The sequence below is a fragment of the Phodopus roborovskii genome, unplaced genomic scaffold (genome assembly GCF_943737965.1).
Source record: "Phodopus roborovskii unplaced genomic scaffold, PHOROB, whole genome shotgun sequence".
In the NCBI taxonomy this organism is placed as follows: Eukaryota; Metazoa; Chordata; class Mammalia; order Rodentia; family Cricetidae; genus Phodopus; species Phodopus roborovskii.
Window position 1 is genome coordinate 3,815,246 of NW_026126638.1, and position 23,040 is coordinate 3,838,285.

Genomic DNA, 23,040 nt, shown 5'->3' on the forward strand with positions numbered 1-23,040 from the left:
CTGTCCTCTCTGCATGAAGCACACCATCAAGAGCCAGAAAGCCAATGCCACCTGGGAGCCAGAGCAGGGCAGGGCCACTTCTACGATGGGGGTCCTAACAGTCAAGTAAGGCTCCATACCAACACTCTGCACCCTGTCTTATGGGCACTGGAAACTGGAAACTTGCCACCTGAACCAGGTGTGTGTACCAGAGCCCACCTCTAGGCTGCTCAGAAGGCAGCCAGTTTCCTCAGAAGGCAGCCAAGTTGCCTTGGAACCGGGAGGCCTGACTTATTGTTTGCAAATGGCACCCAGCGTTTCTCTGTGTAGCACGCCCACCCTGGTTATGGTCTTCTGAATCAGGCATGACTGCTCTCATTTCTAAAACCATGTTTCTCGTCGGGCATGGTGGGTTGTACCTGCCATCCCTGCCCTCAGGGACCTGAGGCAGGAGGATGCCCACAAGTTTGAGGGCAGCCTGGACTACAAAGAATTAAAGAAAAATACTGTCACATAAAACAAAACAAAAGAAACAAAAATGTGCCTCTCTCTCATTGTTCCTATCTTTGGTGTGGACCTCTCCATCCACTACATTTTAGAAAACCTGGGCCTGGGGCCAGCAGTGAGTACACACCTGTGGACTCAACACTTGGATTCTGAACTCTAGCTGTAACCCTGAAGAGGAGAAACTTGTGAGCTGATCTGCAAGACCCTGCATCTTCTACTCTAAGGCGGGATTATAACACTATCCTTCCAAAACACACACAGAGCTACTTCTTCAGAGATGGCTGTGAAGCTTAGGAGCAAACACCACCTCTCTTAAACAGGAGCACAGAGTAAATGTTCATAAAGCTTATCGACTATCTGTCCTTAGTATGGCCCTTTTGCATCTCATCCATCCCCAAATCCTCAGGCCACCTCCTCGTCCTCTCCCTCTCCACACCCATTGCTAAGCTTCCAGTCTCATCCTTTCTGCTGAACACGAGGCATCCCTGTCCATCACTCAGCTTTCTTGTCCACAATCTTTGTTCACAGCCTCAGCCAGGGGTTATCTCTTCCGTCTTCGTCTACCTCCAGGCCTGACAGTCCAGAGCACTGATCTCTCTGGGAACACATGTCTTCTGACCAATTTTCCTTAGGGCTCTCCCTCCACCAGCCTGCTCATCTTTCCACTTCATGGTGGGACAGTGACCTCTACCCTGCCCATGTGCTGAAGACCATCTGACCCCTCCTCTGGGTACCAACAGGTCTGCCCTACAGATCCCTGTGTGTCTGCTGAAGTATTTGTCCAAGCCAGCCACGTAGGCATTCTATGTTCTTGCTTATCTTGAATCTCCTGCAAGATTGTTGTGTTGAGTCTGTTCCAGGAGCTATTTTTCAGGTTGAGCCATGCTTTCGCAGGAAGAAAACTCCCAGAGCTTGGGGCTCTGTGTAATACAATTTGTAGCAGTTTGGTATGGGTAGGGGAGATCCCTTTTGTACTGCCAAAGACCCTGAGGGTCTAGCAGGTCCCTCAATACAACCCAAGGACATCCAAATTCTACTGTTCCCCAGAAGAAACTTGTGGATCCATGGGAAAAAATTCTAACCCCCACGGCATGTAACAGTGGGTCTGCGGACCGGTGTCTTGTCACACATGCCCAGCAGTGCCCTGGCCTCACAGAATCTTAGTGCTCTCCAGACTGCTGTGCCCGATGACCTCTGAGCATGTCTCCAAGCTGCAGACATGCGCATCTACTGGCTTCCTTGTTCAGTCCGTCTGAGCACCTCACATGCGTCTTACACTGGACCGGGACCACAGCAGACACTGTCATGCTGGAGTCACAGTGACTCTTACCTGTATCCCACCCCAGCAGCAAGCCCAGTGCACTCACTGGGCAGAGCCCCGGGTAGCGGGGACAACACTGGAAGGCATTTAGGACCTTCAACAGGTAGTGATCTAATGGGGGTTCAATCGTAAGGGGTATACCCTCGAAAGGGACTGTGGGGCCCTTTCTTCTTCCTCTGCTTCCTGACTTGTGATGTGAACAGTCTGCCCCTACACCTCCGTCTCTAAGTGTTGGCCTTAGATTTAAACCCATTAAATATTTCCCCTCTGTGAGGTAATCACCCCACATACTTTGTGTGGCAACACGAAGCTGACTCACCCTGCAGCCCGTCCATTCTGTCCACCACTGGCGCCCGCTCTCCTTTGAACCTCTGACCATTCCCTGTTTTCCCAGCAGCCCCCTTCTCCCTCTGAAACCTACTCTCCATTCTCCGAGAAGCAGCCAGGTGGTCCTGGCTTGAATTCCTCAGTGGCCCTTCCTTTCGTGCAGAACGAATCTGAAACGTCTTCCCACAGCCCGTGCAGCCTGGACTCAGCCTTCCTCCTCTCTCCGTCTTTGTACTTCTTGATGGTCTGTTAGGTCTGAAGCACTCTACATCTCTGCATTTGGTGTTTCTCTAGCCCAGAATATTCTTCCTTGGGCTGGCTCTCCCCTATTCTGTGTGTTTCCCTTGTAGCTGGCCCATCTGTTTACTGTTATCTGTCCCCCTACAAAATGGGAGTCGAGGGAGCTGAGACCCCCGGCTGGTTCCTTACACACCTCCAGGGTGTTGCACTAGGCAAAGTACAAGATAAAGGCTCACAGAACATCTGGAAGGGAGGGAGGGAGGAGGTAAGGGGTTGGGTAGGGAAGCCAGGACTTGGAAGCCTCTGTTCTTGAGAGCATTCCTTTACAGCAGCATTTAATGCTCGTGGATCAAACTTCTAAACCTCTTCCAGGTCTTGGGCTGGCAGTGGGAAGAATACTTCCTATAGGGCCTGAAAAGCTCAAGCAAATAAAAATGAGAAGAGACACAGACTAGAAGTCAACAAGCTCAGGTGAACTGAAACATCTGCCCTTGCTGTGCAACCTCAGGAAAGTGACTTAACCTTTCTGTGACTTAAGTCCTCATGGACACAAGAGAACCAAACTAATAGGGTGACTAAGAGGGGGGCTGGTGCGGAGTGATCAGTCATATAACACTCCTCTATCCCAAGGCTGCTTGGAATGCTGGAGACTCTGGCTGCCTCCATGCCTCTATCATGTGCACTGATCACATCATATCAGGTCTCAGCTGAAGGACAAGAGACAGCGAATGGAACATGGTGATGGATCGGGGTTACCTGGAGCTAGGAACTCATGATCCACGCACCCCAAATGTCTGTGGAGGAGCTACCAAGGGAAGTGTGGCCTCAGGTGGGGCATGTCATGGAATCTCTCAGCCCTGCTTCAGTTAGAGGCCTACCCCAAGCTCCTCCCAGCCTTTGTGCGACGGAAAATGAGAGAAGAAAAATAATGTCCTTGGTGTCAAGTGCCAAACAGCAGCCAGAAAGACAGAGCAGGGAGGCAGGACCCCTAGCTCTCACAGCTGCTCCCCACCATGGCCAAACCCGGCCTTCCTTCCCCATCTCAAAGGAGAAATCCTGAGCCCTGGGGTCTCTTCCATGAGCTGACGGCTTTATCTCCCAGCCCACCCCATGAAGTTCTCGCCTCATTCCAAAAAAATAGAGAGGATGCATCCCCACACTTCCCAGAACTTCTACCCTGTCCACATCGGGCCTCTCTGCCCTGAAGGAAGACGCCCCTGCAGCTCACCCATCCTGCAAGGTCAGCAAGCTGCTCAGCTTTCAGGAGCGCCTTGCACAGGCCAATGGGAGGGAGGAACTGTGTCGCCCCATCTTGGGAATGTGCAGTAGAAGCCCTTTTCCTCAAGTCTCCAAGGTTTGTATGGAGGACACATGTAAGGCAGTGGAAGGGAAGGGGACAAGCAGCTTACGGAGCCCTGCTGCGATGCCCCTGCGACAGGGGCAGCAGACTGGCTCCTATAGGAGAGCTCGTTGGACATAATTTATCCCTGCAGTGTCTCCATGGCTTTCAGCTAGTTGAGTTTATAATGGAACGAGCAGGCGCTGTTGTTCTTGGATGCAGTAAACGGGGGAGCATGTGCTGCAGGGAACTGCAGCCATAAAGTGAAGGACTGCCCACCGGGGCTGCAACACTCCACAGGGTCCAGGCGCTACGGCCCTGAAAAGGACCAAGTTCCAAGAAAGCCACAAGCATGGCCTATAAATCCACAGGAAGCGGAGCGGGGTCCTGCACTGAGGGCAGGAGGTGGGGGAGACTCCAGGAGAAAAGCAGCCCCCAGAACCAGACTGGGAAGGAGCAGAGAACTGCCCAGCACCACCTGAGGCCCACGGGGAGCTGTAAAGGCTGGTGCGGGGCAGCACCGCCATCCGTGAGCTGCGATGCCCAAGGGGGTAGAGTGGTACAGTAGTCTACTCTGGCCTGCCAGGCTTCATAAGGACCCTTGGGGCACAGACACCTGATTGAGAGGGGTCTCCTGAGTCCTTAGTCATGAGTGGACAGGACGGCTGCAGAAGGCAGGCCCTGCTCTCAGAGTTTCTTCACAGGCCCCCACTCCCGCCCTGCATGAGGTCTCCCAAAGCCAGGTCTCTCTGGGGAAAGCCGGAGCGGACTCCTCTACTCTCAAGCTGACCAGCAGCTCTCTTTGAAGCGCCGGCTTCTCAGAAAGAGAGCCGGCCACACTGTTTTCCAGGATCCTGTCCTGAAGCGGCTTCATGAGGGCTTCTGCTCTATTTCAGGCCATGCCAAGCTCGTGATTTTGGGGTCTTTCTGCAGTTCCCCCAAAGAGTTAGACAAGCCTCTAAAGTCAAGAAGGGGGCTGCTGCCAGGAGCTTATCTGACCTCCTGAAGGGATTAGCACCCAGCCCATGAAATGCCAATCAGCCAATGAGGCCGAATTTAACCTCCCTCAACCACCCCTCCAATTCCAACCAGGGCACTCCCAAAATCGACAATTACGCTAGAGGCAGCTCTCACTGCGCAGTCTGTCATCTGCTATTTATATACTCCCTTACCCCATCCCCACCCCCGCCTTTTTGGGGGGGAACCAGACACCGCCCATCACAGCACAGGGCCCTGCTCAGCACCAGGACTGTGTGGCCTTGGCCTCAAGGACTCTGCCACTCAGGTCTTGCAAGATGTGGCTTCCCCAGGGCAGATGTGACCCAGCCACCTTTCTGGGGAAGACCTCCTAGGAATAAGCTCCAGGCCCTGTAGAGTCAGTCTCTAACCCACTCTGCACTGGGCCTCAAGAAGGGGTGCCCCCTCCCCCCGCCATGTCCATTGCTTCCTTAGCGGAAGAACAAAAGGGGTGGAGAGTGGAGACCCTGTGGTAAAAGGGGACGAGTCTGGTCCTACAGGTAGGAGGCACCTCCTCAGAAGCGCTGCCTGATCAGCTGACAACCTATCTCCCGAGGCAGACCACTCTGCAGCTCCCAGAAGCTTCCTGGGAGCACACACCCAGGGTGGTCTACCTCAGCTCCCACCTGGCCCAGCGGTTCCATCTATGGACCCTGGTCTCCCTTGACATCAGTGAGATTAGCCAGCCTCACGCTGCCTTCCATAAGTGCAGTTGGGTGCGCTTATTGGCCAGCTCAGACTTCAGACACGTAAAAGATACCCACTTGATGCTCCAGGCGACCTAAAAAGAAGTTTTCAGGATTTGGTCTGAAAACTCTTCACCCTCCTACCACCAGAGCAGGGGACTCCCACCGGTGGGTCTCTGAAAGGAATGGCCCAGTGCTGTTCCTCCTGTGTCAGCTCATGGTGGCCACATTCTTTGTGGGTGACCCAGGGACATCTCACAAACATGGTGGCAAAAGCCCGAGTGGGGAGCAGGCACTAGAGAAAAGTTTAATAATAGCACTGGGTTGGGCGCAGCCCGTTTCCTTTTTCAGTTGCCCTGATCGGCTGCTCCTGTTACGCGATGTGGCTGCAGGCAGGGCAGGTCAGCTGCTGGGGAGATTCAAACCCGGGTCACCCTGGGTGCCGCGTCTCCTTAGGCCACCTCTACAGAGGGTCCATATGCCACAGTCAGATGAGGTCCATACACAACTCACTTGGGCTCGCCTAACATCGTCTCTATAAAAAGCCTCGTGCTGGTAAGACGTAGCCAGGCCAGAAGCCCCAAGGTTGACTGTCCCTGAACCAGCAGCCCTCCAGCCCAGTCAGATGCCTTGCTTTTCATGGTCCTTCCTGACTACAGACTGCTATTCTGGGCTCTGGAGAACAGAGTAGAACTCATAGTTGCCAGAGGAACCCACAGGTTGGGCAGGTTGCTGTCAGGGCAACTCTCCTGCCAGCCTCTCCCCTCTGTCCCAGGGAAACCAATAGATACTTTGCTCGACAGTAACACATGTATGCAGACACATCCACCCCCATGCAGGGAGTAGGTCCGGACTGCAGAGAGAAGCTTCACATGAAAGATACATGGTGCCTGTCTGTCACCCATGGTCACAAACAAACATGACAAAGGAAAAGCATGCTTGGAAGTAGATCTCAGTTGGTCGATGAATGACACTTTTTCTTTATTTTTTTTTTTTTTTTTTTTTTTTTGCTGTCTCTAGTATTCCCTTCAATGTCGTCACAAAGCTCTGAGAAGTGGATGCAAGAGAACCACTTGAAACCATGCCTAGTACACGGCTCTGTACGTGCTGGACACTGCCACTGTCATCAGCATCAGAAGGGATAAGAGCAAACCAAGAACTCGGAGTCCTTTTGGTAGAGGAATGCATCGAGCTGTGCGTCCTATGGGCTTGGGATGGTTAGAAGGCTCCTGCTTGGGGATTGAGTGATGCTGGAACCTTTTGCAGAGAGACTCCCTTCCTTCTCTGCATCTCTGCTTAGGCTCCAATGTCAGGACGTGAAGATGGGGGGAAGGACAGCAAGCAAGCAGGCGAATAAGGATGGGAACAGCATGGGAGAGAAACTGGGGTCAAGAGGACACGGGACAGGACAGGGCCAAGGTGGACAGAGAGTGGTTAATGCTCCTGGCCAGTTTAACGCTCCCCCCAATTTACAGAAGGGCATCTGTACTGGGATTCTGATGCATTACTGTGTAACCTTTCCAGCCTTATAGCACCCTATGAACCAGCAGGGCTGCAGCTTTGGACTCTTGTTCTGACCCCTTTACTTCCCGAGGCATGTCAGAATCCCCAGCACTATTCCCACGCAGCTTCAGATCCTAACAGTCCCATAGGTACCAGAAAGTATAGCCATAGGACCCCCCACCGAGCTGATGCACAGCATTAGAAACACTCCCAAGAACACACTGCCCTTGAGAACATGTTCTGGCCTCTTTCCATCCCTCTTCCTGAATGGATACCCATGGCCACCACTATTAGCATCCCATCTTCAAAATTAGGTCCTAGATCCTAGAGGTTGTGATGGGATTGGCAAAGGGTGTGATTTTCCATTCTGGTCCCTTTCAGGCTTCCAGGTGACTTCTCTGAGTTGTGACATCACCACAAGTACCTTGTGCGGATGCTCTGAAGAGCACACAACCTCCAGCAGGATTTGACTTCCCTCACTGTGACCAGGGGATGGCTTCTCCACCATCCCTTCTACTTAGATGAAGGAGCCTGTTGGAATGAGAGGTTCATCAGCTCAGGTCCAGAGTCTAAAATGAAGCTTCAGGCAACTCTGTGTCCCTCGTGAGTCATCATTACCCTGTTCACCGACCCCGCAGGCAACCGCCAGCAACGGAATGGCCTTTATTCCCATCTCCCTAGACTCTTCTGACTGGTTTTCTTGGAGACTAATGTGTCTGCTCAGGGTAGGCTTGTAGCAAATGAGCCATCCCTTGAGGTCATAGCACACCTCTGGAAGGCAGAGCAGGTCAGTAAGCCTGTTTCCTAGATGGAAAAAATCTAAGAGACAGTCCAGGCATGTGCTTGCGAGTCCCCATTATACATGGCCACACAGCCATTCGTTGAGACCACGGGACCAACCAACTCTCTAAACTCTAGTTCTTGCCATGAAATTCTGAAATTCTGCTTTGCAATCACCCTAAAATAGTCTCAGCTCTCATCCCTGACCCTCCTCCTAGAATGGCTCTTGGAGGGAAAACGATAAGGCCCTAGCGGCCCAGTCAGCCCAGGGAGGGTCCTGGTGTTAGCCTGAGAAGTACCTCTCTCTCTCCCTTTCTCTGCTCCTTTCAGCCTAAAATAGGCCACAAGGCAGCCTGCCAAAATCCTACACTCTTGCCAAACAGGAGGGTTGTATTTCTGGCTGCACATCTCAAAATGCTGGACTAGAGAAGGTTTCCCAAAGCAACAGCTGACTCCGGCTGTGATGATAAGCCCATCCTGGGTTTGGCTGGAGCCCTGAGTGTGTACAGTAGGAGGGGCTCTGGCCCTGTCCTGGGCTCTGGGAGTGCAGGGTAGCTATATAAAGACAGCCATATAAGGGCAAGGGACTGGGGGGGGGGGAAGCCTAGGGGGCTGGGGTTTCTCCTGGCCCAGCAGGAGTTCACAGGGCGCACCTGCCACGGATAAACATTCCTGCATGCATGCCATTCCTCAGCCTGGAATGGGCTTCCCCCTCTTACTGCCATCACATACCCTCCAAAAGGCTACTATGCCTCACCTGCTATGGAAGCCTAGCCAGCAGCCCCACCCCCTCTAGCCAAGCCAGCACTAGAGGGCACAGGGTTAGCAGTGCCCACAGGAACCATATGAGAACCTGAGTGGCGGGTCTGAAGGCTCTGAGACATGGTAAAGAACAATAGGCAGGCTTTGTGTGCTTGTTTGAGGGCATATGGAGGCCAGAGGTCTACCTTGAGCATCCTCCCCGATTGCTCTGCACTTTATTTTTTGAAGCAGGGTCTCTCTGAAGCTGAAGCTCACTGCTTTAGCTAGGCTGGCTGGCCAGCGAGTTCCAAGGGGCCTCCTTGGCCATCCCGGCACTTGGATCATAAGCAAAATGCCTCGCTCAGCCTTGCACATGTGTGCTGGGGATTAGGGCTCAGGGTTTCATGCCTGTGTGGCAAACACTACACTCAGCAACCCATCCTGGCCTTGAGGGTGGTTTCCAGTGTGCGAAAGAATCTGTAATCATTCCATGAAGTCCAGAGGGCAGGACAGGGACTGAGCGATAGAACCTATGACTTAACTTCCCTTGCCAAGAGACAAGGGCCAATCAGCACGTTGGCTGAGCAGGAGGTCCTGCCACTAGGAGCCTGAGAGGAAAGCCCAGAGCTTTCTTTCTGGGCAGGGCCTATGACAGGAGCTTTCTGTATTCTACCGTTTCCCAGGCTCACCCTCCACACCTGAGACTGTCCTGTCCTGCAGGGGTATATGTAAACGCACTGTCCCCTCCATCCCTTACACTCATGTCCTTTGCAACTGAAGAACCTGCCTCGCATCCCTAGCAACACCAACTGGTGAGCCGCTGCTGGAGAACAGCACTGTGAGTGATTTTAATTCACACTGTACTTCTTGGTTCTTCCCAGCATTCTCTAGTGATAAACACTCTAGTTTCATAATCAAAGGTGAACTTTTTAAAAAAGCACCAACTTCTTGCCAGGTGTGGTGGTGCACACCTATGACCCCAGCACTTACAAAACTGGGGCAGAAGGGTCTTGAATTCAAGGCCAGCTTGGGCTGCATAGGGAGACTGTCTCAAAACTCCTTAAGAATTAAAAAAAAAAAAAAAAAGGCAAGGCAAGGAGAGAGCCGAGCCAACATCCTTTTCTTTATCTCAAGCCTGCCCATCAGTCAAGATCAGTCACTCAGCCCTCCAGCCTGTCCCCTACTCTTTCTGACAGCCCAAGATCCTCACACACAGCCATTCTCTCATCTCTACCCAAGGAGCTTTGGAAGTTACCCCAGGCATGGGTGTGTCCTAGTTCTGTACCTAGACCTAAGAGCCCCAGAGCCTGGAGGTGGGTGGGGGAAGGAAGGAAGAGGGAGGGTGATAGTTCAAGTGTGAACAGTAGACCAGACCCCTCTCTCTCCCCAGACATCCTCCCGGGTCCACGCCCCTTCTCCAGGGCAGCCTAACACTTATCATCGTCAACCTAGCCATTCCCTGGACATGGAAGGTTACAACAAGCACTGAAGGTTAAGAGCCAAGCTTCAAATACCTCAAGGGCTCTGTCATGGCGCCAGGAAAGGGCTCCAAGTCGCAGATATGGCCCCTGAGCCACCACCCTAAGACAGTGTATATGACTGCCAAAATGCTGACCTCAGCATGGGCAGGCTGACCTGGGTGTGAAGGCAGAGATGAGACAGGGCTCCTGGCTGCCCTGACCAATGGGGATGGTCTTGGGATGTACTGTACATAAACTGATATAGAGGAAAAGGGCAGCAACTCTCAGTTCTGGGTGCCCTGACAGTCATGGGAGATCATCTCATACACGAAACATGCCAGACACCCCCCAAGAAAAGTGCAAAAGTGCCAGACACCCCCCAAGAAAAGTGCAAAAGTGAGGCCCAAGGGTGACTCCACTATGGAAAAACAAGACTAACAGGAGACTGGACCAACGTGTACACAGTCATGGACAGTGACAGGGACAACATGGCCCTGTCCAACAGATCTCAAAATATACCTTCAAGCATCTCACGAAGGCAGCCAACCCCATCTGAAGGCAAATGAAAGGCAAGCTAGCCTTTCACAGAGGCCAAGGCTTGTCCCCATGCTGGTGTCACAGGCTGAAAACATGACTGGGCTATCAAGGGAGAATGAGCGTGTCCATCATGGGAGAACAGGCAGGTGGCCCCTTTCCCACCCTGTTCAGTTTACGGGTGGTCAGGGCCCAGGGAGGTGTTCCAAGCTGTGGGGCAAGCCAAGGACAAGTGTTACCCCGTCTCTCTCCTCACCTCACCTGGGCTGGGACCCAATGTGCCTTCCTCCCCTACAGCATACACAGGAGCTTTGAGAAAAAGGAAATTGAAAGCCATCTCTCCCCTGCAGTAGGAGTCACCAGCCCCTTTCCACTCCCAGGGTAGATGCCCAGGAACTGCTCTGAGGACATCCTTCCTGGCCCCTGCACCTCCCTTGGCCAAGGCCTCAGAGCCAGAAATGAACTTGGCATCTTCCAGACCACTCCACCAACTGGCAGGTGCAAGAAACGTGCTTTGGTCCAGGCATCTGCTTGCTTGCCTGGCTGCCCAAGGATGGTCCAATTGGAGTGGTGCTGAGTTCCAGAACCAGGCACTGCCAGCAGGATCAATGGCACACAACCTCCTGGGGATGAGGGGAGTGGGACGGTACCCGGGACTCAGGCAGAGTCTTCATCTCTTCATCCCAGGAGCCATTAGCATCTATAGAAAAGCCCAGCTACAGCAGGCAGATCCACTGCTCCTAAAAAGCCTCTTCTAAAGAACAGTGTGGTCTCTGCAGAATGGGGATGCCCAGAGTGATAAACTAAAGAAGAGTAGAGATGGTGTGTGCTGCTGTAATGGCACTAAGCTTCGTGCTGGGAGGCCAGGCTGGGCTCACAGCCATCAAGAGGGGTGAGGAACATAGAGCCCCAGAAAGGAAGCCCCTCAAAGCTCCTGACTCTGGTGGGAAGAAGGTCCTGGTGGTACAAACCCAGTGGACCACATGCTTCCCTTCTGTGCTGCTGGTGCTCATGAGATCTGGCCCCGATAGCCCTTTCTCCTCATCACTTGGCTTTCAGACCATGACTAAAGAGACTATTAGCCACATGGTCCTCTTTCAGGGGTTGCTGGGGGGCTCACCATCTGGAGGCACCCATTGCCACTGATGCTCACTGTCTGCCTGCAGCACAGGGTCTGATGGGGTGGTGAGAGGTACTTGCCAGCAATCCTCCCAAAGCAGACATTGTCTGGTGGCTTCTGGAAAGGGACAGCCATGCCACCAGCTGCCTCTCTTCTCCTGGGATCTGTCTACCTCATGCCATCTGGGGAGGGCTAGAGCCCAAGACCAGGGCCATTACAAGTTAGACAAACAGGGGGCTGGGGCATTCAGCACCCCAGCTCTTGAGGCATCCACAGACTTAGAGGTAATGGTGAAGGGGTTTAAGACTGGAGGAAAAAGAAAGCCAGTTTACTCACCAATGGAGACGTGGGTCCTTGTAACTGACAGCCTCTTAGGGAAGGAGGGAGTATTGGTCAAAAAGATGAAGCCACAAGACATTTAACAGCTTTGTATGAGCAGCTATTACCTTCGAGGGCACTATTTGAGATCAACTGTTCCCAACAGGGCCTGCTGCTAGAACTGACAGCCACTGGTCCCCAACAGGCAAGACTTGCCCCAGGGTCTGGCCACTAGAGAAGCTTGTGACTGAGGGTCAAGGCTGGATCTGGAAGCCTTGGTTCTCTAGAGGGGAAAAATAGAGGGCACAGGAAACAGGAGCCTTGGGATGGTAAACGGAGGTTGCATCGTCCTGAAGGTCTCTCAGATGATACAACCTAGAGCTCCATCATCCCCTGTCTAACATGGGCTATCAGGCCAGAGTCTCTAATTTCCCGACAGCCTATTCCCAGGAGACAGAAAATCAATGAGGCCTTCCCTGTCCTCCTCAGCCTCCCTAAACAAAGCAAGCACATAGAAAAGGTGCTGGAAGGAGACAGCAGGCAGGGCTTGGTGTCTGGCTGTTTCTTGTTAGCTGGTCCCCCAGCCAATCTTCCCTGGCTGTGATTCGGCCCAGCACTAAGATGCTTAGCTAACAACACTATCTCCACAGCTCAGGCAAGGCTCAACCATATGGGAATGAGGGGCCAGGGTAACTCTGGGGGAAATAACATGGCCCTGAGTCACACAGCTGGCATGACAGCCAACTCTTGTGGAAACTAAGTGCATTTCTTAGCGTCTCTGGGTCTCTATCCCTGAAAAGTGAAGGACAAAGGCAGCCGTGCCTTCCAGACATTTCTGGGAGCTCACTGAGGTGGTGAGAGTGTGCATCCAGACCCAGGCCTGGGTCCAACCCGCAGAAGAGGCTCTGAAAATGCAACCATAACTCAATGGGTCAGTCAACCACTCTGTGATCCTTGGACACAAGAAGATGGAAAACTCCTGGGAGATGGTAATTCACATGTGTTATGTTATGAGTTTCTTTTGCTTTTCTTTTTGAAAAGCATCCTTAGTGCACTGTCCAAGCTGATCTCAAATTCCTGGACTCAGTGGATCCTCCTTCCAAAGCCTGCCTTGTGGTAGGAACCTGCAAGGGTTATTTTTCTATATTGTATTTTAAGGCTGGTCAATGGCAATTCCCATGCTCCTTTCTTACTGAGCACCCAACTTTCTTAGGCTAGTGTGGAGGCTGTACTAGGAGGCCTGGGGACTTGGCTTACAGGACTCCTCCAGATGTACGACTGTGGAATAAGGGAATGTGGCTTCAGCTATCACAAAGGGACACATGACATCCAGCAGTCATGACACCACAAATACCCTTGGAGATCACACACACATCACGAGCACTGAGGCTCGGAGAGGAAATAACTTGTCAGAGATGTCACAAAGGGAGAGTTGGGGCTCTGTACGCAGTGACCTGTCACTCTGCCCAGGGCATGGATCACACCTAGCCACTCCTGGAGCTCCTTGGTTAGCCATTACAGCACATGCACAAGGCCTTGTGCTATGCTATCTGTTAGGGAGCACAGAGAAGAAGGGTAAGGACTGTCTCCATCCTCAGGGGCTGAGGGCAAAGAGGAGGAAAAGCACTTGCCATAGGGCTCAGACAGAAGACATCTTGGGGGTTTCCTGTCTCTAGGCTAGGGCCTGCTAGAGGCGGGGTGGGAGAGGACTAGAGTGGCAGGATGCCAAGAGCTCCCAATACCAAGCACAAAGCATTCCCATAATCCATCTAGAGAGGGCCCAGCGGCACGTACTCTACTAGGCCAAGGACTAGCGTGCCCCAAGGTAGCCATCTCAGCCCACCTGGTTCACAGGCCTGTATGACTAGCTCCTGGGTGCTCAGCCTACTACCTGCTGAGCACAAAGTAAGAAGGGCATTGCTCTAGAGAGCCCTAGACTCTGCTTCGGGAACACTGGCGGTGGCAGGAGGCAACACTGGGAGGCGGGGAGGACGGAGGGCAGAATAGTAGCTCCTTTGAGTGTGATCGTCCTACCCAGAACAGGAGGGAAGAACTTGAGGAAACCGGAGGTTCATCCTGTCCCTTCAGGGCTGGCTCCCACCCACTGCAGCCCCTGCACCTGAGCAGAGAGCATGAGGGAGCAGGGAGAGGACTCTACTCTCCATGCACCACTGATGCTAGCGACACTCGGCTCTACACTGCACCCAAGGACACATGGCAGAGCTCTGGGCTGGCAGAACCCAACCCTTCCATAGCTCCCTGGATAGACCACCGCCCGAGGCCAGAGCCTATCACAACGACAAGCCACCCACCATGCTGAGCTGAAGAGTGAGGTAATGTGGAACAACTCACCGCCTGCAGGGAACAGGGCCAGAGGGGATATACTTGTATGAAACAAAAGATCACTAAGAGGGCAACATAGTTCAACAATTTAATGGTATCTTCCCACACACTGTTATATTTACCTGCATGTAAATATAAATTACATATATATATATATATATATATATATATATGTCTTTACAGTGTAGGAATGTACCATGTCTGATTTTTTTTACCCATCTTCCTTTCTTTCTCCTTAAAAAAGTATTTTAAAAAATATTTTAACTTCACTGTTTTAAAATAAGTTGCAAATAAAAATATTTTCAAAAAAGAAAACAAAATTAAATTTATGATAGCTAAGTGAGAATATAATCACAACTGGTCAGTTTGTTTGGTTTGTGTTTTTTAAAAGATTTTATTTATTTTTATTTTATGTGTATGAGTGTTTGAGCATGTGTGTGTGTGTGTGTGTGTGTGTGTGTGTGTGTGTACAGTATATGTATGCAGTGCCCACAGAGGTCAGGAGAGGGTACCAGATCTCCAGAATTGGAGTTACAGGTGGCTGCGAGTTGCCATGTGGTTACTGAAAACAGAACCTGGGTCCTTAGAAAAGCAGTGTTCTTAACTGTTGAGCCATCTCTCCAACCCCTTGCTTTTATTTTTAAAAAATAGACTATGCACTCATTTTCCTCTCAAAGTCGCACTGCACAGTCATAATAACAAGTCTGTGTGACAAGCCTCGTCTTCAGAGGCCACAATCCAAAGCTCCCTGCAGATGCCTGAGAGTGTAGACAGGAACAAACCTTATATATACCATGCTTCTTCCCATACATACAAAAACACCCACGATGAAGCTTAACTTATCAATTAGGCACAGCAAGAGATTAACAATAGTAATAGTAACACAATTATAACAATATATTAATAAATGTTATGCAGATGTCATCTCAATTTCTGTCTCTCAAAATATCCTTGAGAAGCAGAGGCATAGAGATTGCTGGGAATTTGCAGCCAGCCTGGCATACATATCAAGTTCTATCCAGTTGACCAAGGCAACATAATGAGTCTGTCTGTCTCTCTCTCTCTTCCCCCCCTCCTCTATTGTATTATAGCTTTATTTATTTGGGGACCACAGTTCATTATGAGGTAGGCTGTGCTGTCAGCTTGTGAGGTGGGGCATCTGCAATCACCTAGGAGACAAGCCTCCAGGCATACCTGTGAGGTATTTCTTAAGTTAGATCAGCTTCTGGGTATGTCTGGGAGAGTTGGGGGCAGGTACTGTGATTAGGTGAAGACCCAGAGAGACAGGGTCCTGAACTGCATAAAAGGAGCTGAGCTCCAACATCCATCTGTATCTGTCTCCTGGCTGCACACAGGATGTGACCAGCTGCCTCAATCTCTTGCCACCAAGATTTCCCCATCCCCAAACCATCAGCCATAGTAACTTCTTCCTCCCTTAGATTGCCGTGTACTTTATCACAGCGGCAGTAAAAGTAAAGGTGCAGCTGATAGCATGGAAAGCAGAGCTGCGGGTATATGTATCTTCCCAAACTCGGAGACATATCCCAAAAGAGAACTTCAAAGTGTGTGAGATAAAACCACGAGGAGACACTTCTCATGGATGCTCTGTAACTTTCCTAACCCACGCATCTGCACATACATTACACTTTCTCTTCCCTAATTCCAGGGCCACTGAATCATTTTCAATGCGCCTTTATAAATTGTTCTTAGTAAGAACCCAACGCACAGCGCATGTACCAGCAATTCTGATTGCTTCCTTAGGAGGAAGACCGATGTGTGCAGCCTGGTCAACAAGGACGGCTCGTAAGGCTCATGGTGGCCTGTGCAATGTTATTTTTCCACAAAGGCATCAATGCCTACGCTGCCAACTGCAAAGCAGAGCTGTACTATGTTAGCGATTATTATTACATTTTTTTAAAGGCCCCGGGTTCCATTCCCTATAACAAAACAACAGCAAAGCCTCTAGTTTCTCCCTTTTGGAAAGGCAAGAAAATAGCATACTCTTGTAATTTGGCTTTCTTTTACGGCTCGTGATACTTAGCATTCTCTCCCACGCTTGGTCACTAGTGCATCTTACACAGATCCAAAGACAATAGCAGCCACCAAACCCAAGCTCTCAGACACCCATGCTATGAAGCGCGCGCACACACACACACACACACACACAGTCAGCCATGGGCTTGTATTTAACCCCATGGTGCAGCAGAGGCAAGCCAGAGTAAGGAACAAGGGGTCCAAAGTCAGGCAGCCCTGTGTTCAAACATCTATCCCTGCATATACCAGCTATGTGACTTGGGGCAAGTGACTTTTCCTCTTACCCTGGTATCATTCCTTACAGTGGTGTGAGATGGACAGATAGTAATAACTATCTCATAGATCTCCATGGCAATCAGATGATGACAATCCCCATGAGGCCCTTGGCACATGACCACACACCTGCAGGAGCTGTGCAAACCTCCCTTTCTGCGAGGTGAGGCAGGAGCCGTGCAAACCTCCCTTTCTGCGAGGTGAGGCAGGAGCCAAATGGCACCAATGCAGAGCTTTGCTGTGAGGATGCTAAGAGACAGCCCCATGTCCCAAAGGCACCACTCAGACCTGCCCACCAGGGCCTCTTCACAAAGAAGGGGCCTGCTTGGGGGTCCTTGCAGAGCAGAGGGCTCGATCCAATGACTCTGGCTCTGCTTCCTCGGGAGGGGACAGGGAGGCAGTTCCACATAATCTGAGCTTTCCGGATAATGGAAGGCTCAGTGTATCCTTCCCCTGTTGGGAAGGGACCCACACCATGTGGAGGGCCCAGCACTACTCACTGCAGCAGACAAAGAGCGGCGAGCTAAAGCAGTCACCAGGGAGGGACTGGAGAACAGGTGGCAAAGGACAGGACAGCCACAGGAAGTCCTTGCTCCTATGCAGCCTCAGAGCAATTACCCTCCCTCTCCAATCCCACTTAGCCTCCCACGGGGGGGGGGGGGAGTCCCATCCCAAATGTCCTTAGGTATGAAGTAAGTCCGCCTGGTATACTTTGCAGGCAGGGAAAGATGTCACCACCTCATCCCCCACCCCACCCCCACCCTTGGCAAGAGGAAGGAGAGGCTTTGGCAAGAGAGGAAAGTTGCCCCACCTGGGCAAGAGAAAATCAAGTCTCTCTGACTGTAAGTATGTACTTTAAGAAAGAAAGCAAGCCTAAACAGCTGCTCCCAGCTGAAACCTCCAGGCTTACCCAAAGGCTACAATGGAACCAGGTAGAGAAACAATTCTACTGCACAATCTATCAGAACACCTCTCAGAGTGATGGAGAAAAGTGTGGGGCTGGGACCAGGAGTTGATTTTTGGTTTCCTTATTCCTATGTGAGCTTAGGCACATTCCCTAATGTCTCTGACCTTCATTCCACATATCCATACATGAGAAAAAGACCAAAAGCATTCTCGCTGGACCACCCTAAGGGCAGTGAGATAAAAGCTCGTGTGAGATGGGTCCACACCTGACACAAAGCAAGCACTTGCTGAACATGGGCCATTGCTGTCGGAGCGTTCTAGCTCTATGCTGTGATTTCCTGCAGGTCTGACGTCTCCGTGGACCACAGGAGGCTACAGCAGGGGCTCCTATCTCCAAATGTGCCCCTTCTGGGCCTGAAAGTCACTACAGGGAAAATGACAGCGTGGAGTGTCTTTAAGTCCATTAGAAGAGAAAACGAGGGTCAGGAGAAGAGAGCACAAGCGACAGACCGAACGGTAACACCCTTTCACTCCGCACCACCCTCCGCTCAGCTCTGGGTCACATTTTCATTTTTTTTTTTTTTTTTTTTTTTTTTTTTCAGTGAAAAGCTAACAGTGGAGAGACAGGCAGAGCTCATCTGCTCTGTGCTTTCTTTCCCTTGAACTCTGATCCAGGCGACCTCCCCTACTTCCCACTCGTCAACCGGGCTCTGGTGTGACTCCAGATCCTTCACACGCACCTCCAAGAAGGCCATGTTCAGAGCAGCAGCAGGATAGGACCTGGTACCCCTGGGTTTGGGCCATACCATCACAGGCTGTCTGTGCTGACCTACACAGCTAACCTCTGCCTCTCACAGTTCACATGGAACCTCAGCACGTGCCCACAATGGGTCCATAGGAGAGCCCAGTCTCCTAGCCTGACCGCTGATATGTAAGCCAGAAGGAGAATAATGGCAAACAGGGCAGCTATGTGCCACAGTCCTCATCCCAGAGGCCCAAGGAGATGGGAATGCCCATTTAGTGAGGCCCATGCTAATAAGGATTAAAGTTAAAACCAGGAGGGTAGGAAAAGGCTCCCTGCCAGCCCTCTCACAGGGAGGGAGGCGGAGATGGCATTCCAGGCATAGACTGATCAAAGCCTGTGTGCACCTGTCCAGATCCCCACACTCTCGGCCAAGTCCTCTCCATGTTTCTTCTCCATTTTTCTAAGGCGGGTGGGTATGCTTGCTTCCCTCAACAACAGAAGCAGAATCGGAGAGCAAATGGGCAGCTTTCTGGTCCAACTCCAGCCACGCCCTGCCAGACTGAGGATCATGAGGCAGCCCTGACCTCTGACCTGCCTTAAAAACCAGAATTCAAAAAAAAAAAAAAAAAAAAAAAAAAATCAATATAATACGTTGGTGTAAAAGGCTGCACAGGTTGGGGGGGGGTCACCTACAACTCCAATAAGCCAGCACTTCCTACCAAGTTTACCACAGCTAAGACTGATAGTACCCTGCTCTGTCCAATGGCCTCTGCTAGCTTCTCCCAAAGTTCTCTTCTCCAGCCCCTGCAAGCCTGGGATCTGATGGTCACCTCTTCATGAATCTTCTCTCTTATGCAGTACTAAGAATTGAGCCTGGGTCTTCGTGTGTGTTAGGCAAGTGTTCGATCACTGAGCAGAATCCTTCACCCCTTTTTACCTTTTATTGTTAAGATGGGTTCTCATTAAGTTGCCCAGGCTGGCCTTGAACTCGCATCCCACTGCCTCAGCCTCCCAAGTATTTAGGATGATCAGCATGTGCCTCCAGGCCCTGCTTTAAGCCACCCCTCCTAAGTTTTAATGTGTATTTATAATTGTTATGAAGCTGAACTTCTGGAAACCTCATTCACTGAGGCATTCTGACTTGCATTAATGTTTTATATCCACATTCATGTTCAAATATCCATATACAGACGAAAATGGGAACAAAATACTAATACCTGATTTCTGTCCCCTATTTTAACACTTATAATCATGAACTTAGATACCCTCTGACTCCAGTTCATGCCATTTTTTGAGGCCATGGGGTCCTGACCCACAGGCAGGACTCTGAATAAGACCTGGAAGAGTGGGCAAGACTGGGGTGCGGCATGTACCCCAGGGCTCTGCCTTCCCCAGCTGGCAGTAGAGAAGAGCCGGCCCCACTGAATGACATTCACGGAGGGCACCGTGGGAACAGACTAAAGCCACAAACCACAAGCCGGCTGGCCCAGCAGCTGTAGACTGCTTGCATGTGTCCCCAGGAAGGGGTGGGAGGCTACAATGACAGACAGTGACTGTGGGAGCACTGGGGACTGAGAACAAAAAGGACACAGTCTGGGGACCAAGGATCAAGGCTCAGTTTAGCTGCTTCTAACCACGACCCTTGGCAGCATTTTGCTTACCTGTAGAACAGCGAAGCCTCCTCTGCTCTACAGGGAACACAAAAGCTCTTTGTAAACTCTTTAGCAGCAGGGACAAATGAAGGAGCATGCTAGTCCTCCTCGTGAACAGGGGAGGAGGGAGGAAAGAAGAGAGAAGCCAGTGGAAGGCCACACCAGGAGGCTGAGATGGAAAAACTCAACCTGCTGGTTTCACAGCCGAGCCTCTTCATCATCACAGAAAACCCAACCTGCAACAAATGTACGCTGAGTTCATAAACATGATTAAAAAGGTTGTTTGCAAAATTCATACCAGTGGAATGAGCTGCAGATGGTGCTGCGAGGCCCTTCTGCTTCAGGCAGCAGCTGGCTGTGGCCCCAGAGACAGCAGGAGGAACTGTGCACATGCACACACCCACCTCCGGCTTTGGAGGGGGACATGTGGGCCTTGCCCTGTCCATGTATAAAGAGAGGTACCCCCAAAGCTGAAACTCTATGCTGTCAGCCTGCCCTGTGCTCCTGAGAGCTAGATCAGGCACTAGACTCCAGCCCTGGCAGGCCACAGGCAGTGTTCATAGCAAAAAGAGAAGGATAAGATGTTCGGTCCTTCTGGGGAGCCTGTCTCATGGGACCGGGCTATAGTGGCTTTGACAGGCTAAGTGTCCTCAGGGAGGCAAAAGGGAAGAGATGTAACAGAGCCATGTCTGTGGTGTCTTCCAGCCAGATGGGGGCGGGGGTTACACATCCAGAACCTTCTCTGGCCTTCCTGTACTCGCTGTTGTATAAGTTAGAAGCTATATATGTGGTCATCGACTATGTGTCTTTGATTGCAGAAGGCAAAGTCCCAGGGCTACCTGTGTCATTAACCCTCCATGACAGCAACCACAACGGATCCACTAGGGTGTGGCAAATGGGACAATGTTGATCAATGAGCTCTTGGCCCACATTCAAGATGAGTCCTCTTTCCTGGTATCTTACTGCCATGACCTCTTCCCTCCTGTGACCACGCTCTACCCCGCGACAGGAAGCCCTCCTTGGTGCACTGCCTTAGCTGCTGCCTTCCTGTCATCCCATGCATGTGCCTATATCTCTCTGACAACCTAGTGCTCCGATAAGCACAGTCATACCCCTATGACATTTCTCAAGAGTTCTCTCTAGCACAAGGTACCTAGAAAGCATCCAATGGTGGCTCCCAGGGCATGGGTCAAGCATGGAAAGCCCTCAAGAACATGTGTCATGACCTGTCACTATGTGTCTCCTCCCTCTGACTACTGTAGAGCCTGGAAAAAGGGCCATCACCTGTCACCAAACACACATCAAGGCCTGGACCCACAGAAGATTTCCTACAAAAGCTGGGAACACGGATTGGAGCTGGCTGTCTCTTTTCTACCTTCACACCCATTTTTTTCCCAGGCCCCAGCAAGCCCCTACTAATCTCTCAGTGAATACCACAGGCTGTGAAAGTTTCAGGCCCCGCCAACTGCAGGCCAGATGCTCTCTGCAGATTATCCTGTCTGCTGGGGAATAAACATGGTGGCAGGGACAAGCTCAAAACTCAGAAGCAGATACAGGAATGGATGGCCCTGCCACCTACCAACCATGCAGCCGGGGGCACAATACATAACAACCCTGGACGTTAACTGCCCCTATGCTACATGGCAAGCCTATCACCCCCTGTCAGGGTCACTGCAGCATCAGTGTGTGAAGTACTTACTAAGTGTCTGACTCGCTCAGAAAAACTCCATACATGGTAACTAGCACTATATGCTGGCAGTCATCCCTCAAGATGTGTGTGCTGTCTCCTTTCCACCATCCAGCAGTGCGAGGCTCAGCAGCTGTTTCAGAGTTGCAGAGCGGCTGTTCATGGGGCAGGCAGGGACAGGGACTCAAGGGCAAGACTTACAGACTTGAAGTGTGCTGTTCTTGTAAAAGGAGCAGCAGCCAAGCATACCGCCCCAGCAGAGCTCACAGTCAGCATCTGCTCCCCGTGAGTGAGGGGCCACTAGGAGGGTACATCAGCCTTCGTGTGCTCTGCCTCACTGGACTGCTACCCTGGGGCCGGCCTTTCCCTTTCTGTGGGCAGCCAGCACCATCAATGCGTGAGGGTACCTCTCAAACCCACACAAAGAGAGAAAACACACTAGCCCCCACCCTGTGCACATTTGTGCTCATCCACTGAGACCCTGGCTCCAGGAACCAGCCCTCCCCCCCCCCCCCCGGGATTAGGAACCTGCACAGGCAGATCTATGGCTTCTGGGACTGACCTGGCAAGAGTGTGCTTCACCCAACTACCCAGATGAGGAAACTGTGAGATGTCACTGGGCATCAGCAGCAAGGTAACACTGGCGACCACACCTGGGGCCTTACTCCAGGCCATCTGCCACAGCCTGCCGCACGCCTATGCTCTTGTTAACTGCCCAGCTTCACTCACACTCATTCCCACACTTGGACAGCTCCCGACCCCTGATCCGTGTATCCGCCACCCTCTTCTCCTGAGTGAGAAAACCTGGGAGGTTGAGTGGTGTTTGTCTCTTCCCACAGAGCTGCCTGGATTCAGTCTTCCGCACCGTTCATCACAACGCAGCCAGTAGAGCTGGGCCCTTCCCAGACTGATCATGGAGATCAGCAACAACTGCTCCATGCTTTGCTCAGACTGCAGACCGCCCTCCAACTTGCCCCTCCTCAGCTAAAAGCTTTTCTATAAAAGGTAGCTGAGCCTCCCATTAATAGGGGTCTGCGAGTGTTCCCTTCAGAGTTAGCATGAGGCGAGCAATGGGAGACATGATAAAGCAGGTGCATTCAGTCAACTCGTGATAGCATCTGTTGAGTCCTTGTCACGGGTCCAGGCACTATGGGATGGGGGCAGGAGCAGTCCACAAGAGAGTAGGAAGAAAAGGCCTCAAGAAGCTGGGGGGCTGGGGGGGACGGGGACCCACATCTGGAAGAAGATCTCATGTTCAGGCAGGAAACACACAGCTCATCAATACAGGCATTAGCACATCTGAGAAGCTCCGAGGACAAGGTGCCTGTGGGTGGGACACAGGAAGGATTTCCTTCCAACTGGGGTTTGAGCTAGATGCAGAAGGGTGGCCAGGATTTAAACCTGGGGTGGCAGAGGAGGAAATTACACCGACTCCTTTCTCAACATCACAGCTGACTTGAAGCCCACCTGTCCCCTTTCCCCCAATCTCAGCTGTGACTCCAGGAAAGCAGACCCTCCCCCCAACCCA

General features: G+C 51.6%; 1 protein-coding gene across 2 annotated transcripts in view; it reads right to left on the bottom strand.

The window, feature by feature from the left end:
• Positions 1 to 23,040, bottom strand: part of Tspan9 (tetraspanin 9) — a 91,299-nt gene that overhangs the window by 17,554 nt on the left and 50,705 nt on the right. The window lies entirely within an intron of this gene.